Source organism: Musca autumnalis, unplaced genomic scaffold (genome assembly GCF_047663935.1).
Source record: "Musca autumnalis isolate F117 unplaced genomic scaffold, ASM4766393v1 scaffold_2, whole genome shotgun sequence".
Taxonomy (NCBI): Eukaryota; Metazoa; Arthropoda; class Insecta; order Diptera; family Muscidae; genus Musca; species Musca autumnalis.
Genome location: NW_027411755.1, coordinates 118,358,039 through 118,366,665, shown reverse-complemented (window position 1 = coordinate 118,366,665; position 8,627 = coordinate 118,358,039). Strand labels below are relative to the sequence as shown.

Here is an 8,627-nt window from a genome sequence, read left to right as displayed (position 1 = left end):
AATGTTTGCTCTCATTTAAATGCTTAAGTTCTCTTTTGCAACAGGGGGAGAATCTGGAAGAGATTAGAAAAGAAACTTTGCTATAATTTCAAAATCAAAAAGGGAAGACGGCTGATTTGAGTTTTTATGGTATCAAAGAACAAACACACACACACACACCGATACGAGCAATTTGCACTGACAGGCAAAGAGCAAAATAAAAAGCCGCCCCATTATTGTTCAGCGTGTAAAAGTATGAAAACAGCCGCAATGGGCAATTGCAACAACAAAAAGTCACGAGACAGAACAGGAAAACAACTTTGAGAACAACAGAGAAAGCAAAGCCCTTACTCGCCGCATACATGCTCAACCTGAAACGCATGCAGAAACCTAAAAAAGCAGAAAAAGAGTCGTAGTGCAACATCTGCTCCTTGGCCAAACATCAGTACAACGCCAGTCAGTATCCGAAGAAGAACAACGAACCAGAAGAAGAATAACAAAAAATAGTTGCAGACGTTCAAAACGTGAAACAACCAAAAAGGCAAAAATCTCTATTTTTTGTTAAAAAAAAGGAACAGAATTTTGAATAAAGTATACAGAGAAAAAATATCAAAACATCCAAAAGAAAACTTCAATTCGACAACGTCCTTCCTAAATTTTAACTAAACTCCTCATACAACTCAGCTATAAGAAATCCGTAGGAAAAACTAAACGCATATTGGATAAAAATTTCAAATCAAGTATCTAATTGAAAATAAAATTCGAATCAAATCGTAATGCAATTTTCAGCGTAGAACGCAGTGAACTTGAAAAAATAAAAAACTAAAAAAAATAAATTTTTAGTATATATCTGTTGCAAAAAAAAAACATACAACAAAAAAAGAAAAACCATATGTGTGACATCGGCATCTGTAATCTAAACTGAACGCACTGAATCCCCCTATAGTTTGTTGGGATACCCCACACATTTTCATTTGTCTCGTTTCGTTAGCCTGCCACGGACAGCAAATTTTCAAAAACCCATAAGACATTTGGCTCCATTCAAGTTAAGGGTGTGAGTCTGCTCGCACGCCCGCTCGCCCGCCCTCTCTACCGTCTGTCTATCTGTTTGTATATGTGTGTTTGCGTGTATGTTTCTTTTGGTTTTATGTGAAAATGGTGCTGAAATAAAATTATTATACTCATCATACAGCTAAGCCAAGTTATCTTCAAAAAATATATATTACCTTAAATCAAGGACATACTCGTGAAAATCATCATACGCTCCCAAGTAGAGTTGTCGATGGTAAACCTAAAAGCTAACCAAGAAACAACACCACTTAACAACAACAACAACAACTGCAAAAACAACTAATCTAAAGCAAAGCTGAGTCACGCAGTGTTCAGCAACAAAAACAACAATAGCAAAAGTGAAAACTGTTCAGAAAAAAAGCCTCATAAACCATTAAGGCAACCAACCAACCAACACATTCAATACCGAAACACGCGACTTTAAACATCACATTACTCGACTCGCTCGCTCGATAGCTCACTTGTCGTCCTAAAGCCGAAGAAGAACTACAGTTGTGTTTTGTGAAAACAATATAATAATAAAAAAGGAAAACTAATCCAAAAGACCAGAAGAAAGAAGCAGCAACCAACAATCAATCTTTTTTTGGGTCAGGCCAATTGGAGGTGCTCCGGGGGGAGTTGAAGCACACACTGCAATTTTCCTTGTCATAACTTCGACTTCGAATACAACGAAAGGAACAAACAAACAAAAACAGCAACAACAAATACTTAAAGTAGGCAACATTACAGCCTCCCGTCATCTCCAAACATTGTAACGGCCGCCCTTTCAAACAACAAAAACATCAACAGAGTATTTGGATTTTTGTTTTCAAAAATTAATTTCTTATAAGCAAAACCAAACCAATTTGTTTTTAAACAAACCGAAAAAAGAAAATCTGTGATTAAAAAAAAAACAAACAAACAAAATAAAATATATTTTTTAATACTGCACCCTTTACCCAAATTTTCGCCATACATTTTGTGCACTTTTTTGATAACAACAACAAAACTACTACAACTACTTAATTAAAAAAAAAAAAACAAATCGTAAAAAATAATTTAAATTAATTATTAAACAAAAACCATTCAAATAAATAAAAAACCAACAACTGCTATCGCAAAAACAACAACTGCAAGAAGGAGGAGAACAACTACACATTGACATCAGCATCACAACTGACAACAGCAACCAAAGACATCCCAATTTTTTTCCTCTCACTCGTGGCATTCTCAGCCAAAAGTTTATTTGTAAGTATTGTTGTCTTTGTAATCTTTGAGCAGCGCTCGTCCATCGTTCTTCCTTTTATTCCTCATCAACTCACCTGTGTATTTAGAAGATTTGCTTTTTTTTATTTCTGTTGTTATTTGCCATTGTAAAAATTCCTTCGGATTTCATTTCAAAGGCAACCCAGCAAAATAAAGTGAATGTTTGGTGTTAATATTTTTTTGCTACGATTTTAGATGTTTACTATTTCTAAAACAAGTGTTTTCGATAAAATACGTGTATTATACTGCGCGACGCTAAAAAATACAAGGTAATAACAATATTAGATACGTGTATCGGCGTTTTTATAGTATACATCAAAATATTTGAGTTAATACACCAAATCTGTAAATCTTATCTAAACGCCAAGAATTTCTAAAAGTTAAAAACAAGTAAGTTTATGCAAAATTTTCCCACAAAACATAATTTTTGGAGGGATGGCTTCACAATAAATGTCATCAAGCAGGAGTTACTCCAACATTGTTTAGTTTATTTGGACCACGCCAAATCGTGCATATGAGGACCCATATCGTCGGTGTCATGCTTAAGTGTTCCATATGCCATTTGCCTGATTCGAGAAAAATTGAAGTTAATGTTTGAGTCTATACAGTCTAAAAGTGGTGCAAACATTCAATACTTTAAGAGCACAATTCCAATTAACTAAACTCAAAGAATATATCAGAAGTTGATTTTAGTCAGATATCTGTTATAGTCTAGAAGTTATGGCCAATTTATATAATTGCAAAAAGTTGCTGATTATACCCTCAGCATTTATGCTAACAAGGGTATATACAATTTCATACGGGCAAAATGTGCCTCATCGAAATAATGGTTTTAGACCCCAAGTATGTTTGGACAAAATGTGTTTCAGACAATTTGGAGTCGTCTGTCTGGCTGGTGCGCACGATAACTCTCGAACGGATGAACCGATTTGGTTCAAAATTTGGCTTTCGTAATATTTTGTCCAAACTTAGTTCACGTTTGAAGATCGGGTATATCGGCCCACTCCTTTCGGGACCTCCCCCACAAAAGTTCGGAAATGTTCGGAAAATTTGTGCGCACTATAACTCTGGAAGGGAATAACCGATTGGGTCCATACTTTGCACATCGTGATATTTCTCCCAGACTTAGATGAGGTTCTAGTGTGGACTCAATCGGTCCACTCCCTCGGGTACCTCCCACACAAAATTTCGAAAAAGTTCAGTTTAGGGCCTGTTCTCGAATCTCTTTGATTTTGTTATAGCAACTTGTATTCACTGCTCCGCTTACAACGGAACATGTCTCATAAGGGGCAAGTCCATACTTCCTGAGAAAATAGCCTGAAAGATTTAAAAAACAAGTAAAAAAGTATCAGTCGGCTTTGCCGACAGAGATATACCCTCAGCCTGTGTATATTGAAAAATTTTTTTTCCCAAAATACGTATGTTTGAACCGACAAAAATGTTGATTAGGATTAAAGATCAATAGTTTTGCGGAGGAGATACTAAAAGGAATGGATCGACATTGACCGTTATGGAAGTGGCTTTCCTGCCACAACATATGCTCAAGAAGTATGGACTTGCCCCTAAAAACTTTTACCATCGTAATTGAGACAGCGAATGCAAGTTGCTTCAACAAAAGTCAAAGTGATTCGATATCAGGTCTTAAAGTGAACTTATCCGAAATTTTGTGTGGGAGGTACCGGATGGAGTGGACAAATATAGTCCATATTTCAATCTGATCTATATCTGGTAGATATATTAGGATGTGTAAAGTATAGACCAATTCGGCCACTCCTTCAAGAGTTACCGTACGAACAATTTTTCCGAACATTTTTGAACTTTTGTGGGGAGGTACCTGAAGGCGTGGACCGACATGGCTTATCTTCAAACTTAAACTATGTTTGGACAAAATGTTACTAAGGCCAAATTTTGGACCGAATCGGCAGATCCGCTCGAGAGTTATCTTGCGCTCTAACCACTACACACGGTGTCGTAGGGGTTTTTTGCACATTTCAGGCTATTTTCTCAGGAAGTATGGACTTGCCCCTGGTGAAACTTGTACCGTCGTATGTGGGGCAGTGAATATAAGTTGCTACAACAAAAATCAAAGCGATTCGAGAGCAGGCCCTAAACTGAACTTTTCCGAAATTTTGTGTGGGAGGTACCCGAAGGAGTGGACCGATTGAGTCCATGTTGAAACTTTATCTAAGTCTGGTACACATTTCACGATGTGAAAGTATGGACCAAATCGGTTACTCCCTTCAAGAGTTATCGTGCGCACAAATTTTCCGAACATTTTCGAACTTTTGTGGGGGAGGTACCCGAAGGAGTAGACCGATATGTCCCATCTTCGAACTTAAACTAAGTTTGGACAAAATATTACGGTAGCCAAATTTTGGATCAAATCGGCTCATCCGTTTGAGAGTTATCGTGCGCACCAGCCAGCCAGACAGACGGATAGACAGACAGACGGACGGACATTGCTAAATCGACTCCAAATTGTCTGAAACACATTTCGTCCAAACATACTTGGGGTCTAAAACCATTATTTCGATGAGGCACAGTTTGCCCGTATGAAAGTGTATATACCCTTTCTAGCCTAAAGGCTGAGGGTATAAAAACGGAAAAAAACGGAGTGACCGATTTGGTCCATACTTTACACATCCTAATATATCTACCAGATATAGATCGAATATGGACTATGTTTGTCCACTCCTTTGGGTACCTATCACACAAAATTACGGATAAGTTCACTTTAAGACCAGTCTCGAATCACTTAAATTTTTTTGAGCAACTTGCATTCGCTGCGTCAATTACGACGGTAAAAGTTTTTAGGGGCAAGTCCATACTTTTTGAGAAAACTGCCCGAAAGATGTAAAAAAACCCCTATGGTACCATATGTAGTGGCTGGAGAGCACGATAACTCTCGAACTAACCGATTTGGTCCAAAATTTGGCCTTCCTGATATTTTGTCATACTTTCAGTTCAAAGATAGGCAATACCGGTCCACAACATCCGGTAGTTTCCCCGAATATTTAAAAAATGTTATTTAAATGGTATGCACGATATCTATTGAACAAATTTGGTCCAAAATTGGGATCTCCTAATATTTCGTCCAAATTTAGTTTAACTTCTAAAATTTAGGTACCTTAGGGTACCTTCTTCACAAAAGTTCAACAGTTTAAGGTCTGTTCGAAGATCCCTTGGAAATGTATTATGTTTTCCGTGGACAATTCCATGCTTCCTGGCATACTGGTCCATTAGTTATACGATGACCCACTGAAATGACTGGCGGGCGCGATATCTATCGAAAAGATAAGATTCACTTCCATAATGGACTATGTCGGTCCATTCCTCTGCAACACTTTTGAACTTTAATCCTCATCCATATTTTCGTCGGCATGTTCAAAGGTCCAAAAAAGGCCACAAAATAATGAAAATATCATAAATACATTTGATCTGACCGTAGATGAAAGTTTCAATTCACTTAGGCTGAGGTTATATCTCTGTCGGCAAAGCCGACTGATACTTTTTTACTTGTTTGATCCATGGGTTCTTTTTTTTTTTGTTTTTGGCAGATTGCTTCGCATGGAACACGTTATGTCACATTTTACCAAGCCAACTTTTTGTCAATTATGTACCACCTCCCTTACGTAAAGTTCTACTGCGAACCGGAAATTCAGGGGGTTAATGAAACATATATTTGAAAAAGAAATTCATTAGATACCATTTTTACAGTGTTTTATTTAACTTGCTTTGTTGTCCGTTTAGTTCAAATCTAGTAACTCATTTTAATACAGTTGCAACTGACCAACCGAACTGATTTGGATGACAATACATGAATATGAAACCAAAACCAATATGGGTCCATTTTTTCCTATAGCTCTTATATAGCGGTTCCGCCCGCTTTCAAGTGTTTTGAGGATTTTGTCTTCATTTTTTGTCCAATTGGCTGTAACTCGGAATTGAGAGTTACCAATTGTACAGAAACTCTCTGAACCAAAAATTATGGACATGGGCCAGATTTTTGTACAGTCCCCATATAACAGTACCACTAGATTTCAGGCAATTTGAAGTTTTTATCTACATTTTCGGCCTAAATTGACTGTAATTTGGTTATGATTAAAAATAAAAAATAATGAAAAAAATTAGGTTTCAGTGTTTTATTTATAAATGCAATCTAGAAAATAATTTGTCGCTTAGCAAAAATAAGTTTATTCTTCCTCATGATGGAATCTCTCAAATAAAACGCTTGCCTTTTAATTTTGCCACCATTTTTAATTTAAATGCAAGCGTTTTATTTGAGAGATTCCATCATGAGGAAGAACCCCCAAAACATGGTTTTTGAACAGCATCTTCAGACAACAAAAATCGTTGACTACGCCTTTTTTCATGATGTGCTGGAATCAAATGAAGTCATTGGATCCCCAGTCAGGGCTGTACGACGGATGAACCAGCAATTATACGTTTTGTCCTATCAACCAGGCGCTGGTTCGATGTGTGAGAGCCCTCATTGTCATGATGCGGAATGATTTGCCTTCTCTAGTTCGTTTTTCGAACTTCTCAGGAGACCTCATGCAAACAAATTATTGTGTACTACTCAGAATTAACCGTCATATAATTGTCAGGCCGTATAGTCGCCACACGGTCAGTTTTTCTGAAGAAACAGGCAACCTTTTGCTTCGAAGTGTTTCTTACATGAACAACTTTCGTTTGATTTGGCTCGAATTCGAAGACCCAAACGGCCGATTCCTGCTTTATTTCAAGCTCCTAAACATAGATCCTAGATTCGTCTGTGACGATCTTATAAACGTCGTTTGAAGCACCGCGATCGATTTTATGCTCAATTTCTTTGAACCGATTAACAGGATCCTTTTTTTGAATATTGAATTTAAATATTGTGAGCTGTATCTTGATTTCAGCTGAAGGATATCGCTATATTGATTTATTTGTACGTTGATCAAGAATATTTCAAAGTTACAAATGGAATCAAGTTATGGAATAATTCAAATTACAAATGGAATAATTCGAATTACAATTGAAATATTTCGAATTGCAAATGCATCTTAAACAGCATCTGAAAAAGGCGTAGATAGATAAAAAATATGTATGTATGTAAATCGGTTATTAATGCTTACACGAAATACCAGCCACGGGCCAGCAACCGGGTCAACTAATTTTTTTTTATAAAATTTAATCTTGTTTTACTTTCTCAGTTCATGAACAAAAAGGACATGAAAAGAACTGAGCTAGAAGGACAAGTTATTAGACTATTTAAATGAAAACATGTCATCTCAAAATTATGAGCCAATATTTCCAAACAGAGGTATAAAGTTATTTTGTCAATCATTGTTGGGTGTCAATCAAAAAATTCATCATGACCTAACTCAGATATTTCAGCTATGTAATCCTTTGGGGTTCTTAATATTGTCAATATGGGCTTTCATTCGGAAAGAGAATTTTCCACCCCAGACATTCCTTGACTTCCATTTTGTGGCACAGGGTATTCAGTACGATTTCGAATAGAGACCAAAATGTATTTAATAAAATACAAGGATGACTTTTCATACAAACAATATTAGAAGTCCAGTGGACCTTTTGTTTGCAACAATTTAAAGTGTCAATCGGATGAACAAAACAGGGATGAATAGAGTAGACTTCAGAGGATAATAAATATCCTGTGAATTGTCCTATAACATAGTATAATAATACCGTTAGTATGTATGTTTTCTTCTAGCATTCTTTTAAAATAAATAATGACTTTTGAAAACAATATTGGTGTGCCGAATTTAATGTTATATTTCTATAACGTAGGAAAAAAATTGCCCGGAGTCGAGATATTTTTTTCGACTCAGACTCCGACTCCAGCAAAATTGCTCGGCTCCGACTCCCAAACCCTGGAAATGACTCGCCTTGTCGATTCACTGATCCTGCTCATTCTGACAGTTATCATTTACTCATGATCCTCTTCCATCCATACTCTGAGTAAATGACATCACACTACGGAATGACATTTCATTGAACTACGTCAATATTGGTAACAACAATAAAGAAGAAAATCAGAACATTTTTAAATGGTTATTCACATCCATTTAAGTGTGATATTTCAATTTAATCGAACTAAACCCAAACTATGATCAAAGATAACGAACTACATGTCGAAGGATATCGATATGATATCCATATACATACCTAAACTATAAGTTACCTATGAAGAATTTGCAAATCAGTACATCACCACTTGCATACTATACTGGGAAATTTGGCTTATTTTTTATAATACCATAAAGATAACAAACACACTGAAGGGGGAGAAAGTGGCGGAATAATGCAGCCAACACATGTTCATGTCA

At 36.4% G+C, this 8,627-nt stretch overlaps 1 protein-coding gene across 1 annotated transcript in view; it reads left to right on the top strand.

Moving 5' to 3' along the window:
- Positions 1 to 393: 393 nt before the first annotated feature.
- LOC141394531 (uncharacterized) overlaps positions 394 to 8,627 on the top strand; it is an 83,509-nt gene continuing 75,275 nt past the window's right edge. Inside the window, exon 1 of the mRNA XM_073969084.1 lies at positions 394 to 2,277. The gene's annotated coding sequence lies outside the window, so the exon portion shown is untranslated. The remainder of the gene's footprint in view (positions 2,278 to 8,627) is intronic.